Source organism: Sparus aurata, chromosome 20 (genome assembly GCF_900880675.1).
Source record: "Sparus aurata chromosome 20, fSpaAur1.1, whole genome shotgun sequence".
Classification (NCBI taxonomy): Eukaryota; Metazoa; Chordata; class Actinopteri; order Spariformes; family Sparidae; genus Sparus; species Sparus aurata.
This window is the reverse complement of record NC_044206.1, coordinates 1,556,088-1,557,819: the sequence shown is the minus strand read 5'-3', so window position 1 is coordinate 1,557,819 and position 1,732 is coordinate 1,556,088.

Sequence of the window (1,732 nt, the reverse complement as noted above, 5' to 3'; positions counted from 1 at the left end):
GGGTTATAGCAGGTCCAGCGCATTGGCATTACATTTGGAAGGGAGGCAGGCCCGGAGTGGCTATTCAGGAGGACTGGGACAATTCCCAGTGGGCCGGTCTGATTTTTGGGCTGCGAGGGCCTGTGTTCAATTATTATTTTTTATTTATTCATGTATTTTGGGCCGGTTTTCAATCATGGCCCTGGGTGGGTATTATGTGTACGCTGTTACCACTGTCTACACTGGCAGCTCTTTTTGAGGTACCCCAGTCTCCAGCAGCAGTTCCCTTATGATGCGACCTCGATGAGCTGGAGCATTGTCGTCCTTGAAGATGAATTTAGGCCTGTCATGTTCATGCAGGGGCACAATGACTGGATTAATGATGTTATTCAGGTAGTATGAGCTTGTCACTGTACCATTCACAAAGTGTAGGGCAGTTCTGTATTGACAAGACACACCTGCTCACATTGGAAGAACACCACCACCAAAGGCTCATCTGGTGACAACAGTGGCTGATGCATAGCACTCTCCTTGACGTCTCCAACATCGTTGGCGGCCATCATTTCTGCTCAACGTGAATCAACTTTCATCAGAGAACAGCACTGAGGCCCACTGGTCCCTTGTCCAGTGAGACGATGATGCCTGTGCCTGGTGGTGTGGTCAGGTTCCCTTGCAGGTCGTCTAGCACGCAGACCACACTGATGTAAATGGTTTCGAATGGTCTGATGTGACACTTGGGTGCCTCCCACCTCCCTTAAATGTGCCTGGAGTTGAGTGGCATTCATCATCCGTTCCGCAGGGCACTGTTCATAATGAAGCGGTCATCAGTGTGGGATGTGGCCAATGGACGTCCACTTCTATACCCTTCTGTGACTCTTCCAGTCTCTCTGTATATCTGTTGCAACTTGCTGATGACACTCAGTGACATTCTAAGCTCAGTGGCCACTTCCATCTGAGAACATCCTGTTTGAAGCCTCGCAATGGCAAGGTACTGTTGATCAATTGTTAGGTGTCGTCTTGGTCTCATGATGTCAAAATGTGAACAGCATGATGAGGGGGACTGTTTAAATACCAATTCTAATTGAACCAGGAAATGTATTGGTCGATCCATGGATCAAACACCTGTTGTGAATTTTGATGTTAAGCTCCTTGTTAGAGAACAGCAAGTCGTGCAGAAAGTACTGAAACATTGAACTGTTGGACATGCGCATTCAAAAGTTTAGAGAAGGTCACAATAAGTTCATCTGTAAAGGTTATAGTGGATTTTAGGTTCAACCTGAAATTTCACCCCAAAGCCGAATATCCCTGACTTTTTGTGTGTATTCTTTTCTTATCATTGTCAACAAACATCTAATACTGCCATACCAAAAGTTTTCAATAGCAAAGATAGAACCAACCGCAAGTGGCTGACTTACTGTGGAATCAGTCCCTGTACTGCTCTGCTTGTCTAGCATTTGCACCTCTGGTTAGTGATGGCCCTTTCATAAAAGGAGGCATGAAAGACTGGAAATACATTCACCAAAGAATAGTGGATCACGAAAAAGTAAGACACACAGAGATAGTGCAGATGCTTACTTTCTGAATGCACCCGTGGGGGATGTGGGTGTTTTGACACCCACACTTTTCCCAGTTAGAGGGTTCAACACCCACACCTTTTTTTTCCGCAGTTTTGCGCAAACAGCTCACTACAGTCGCACAGTTTCTATGGCCGCTTTATGTCTGCGCTCGCTGCAGCTGCCTCCTTTCCCCTCCC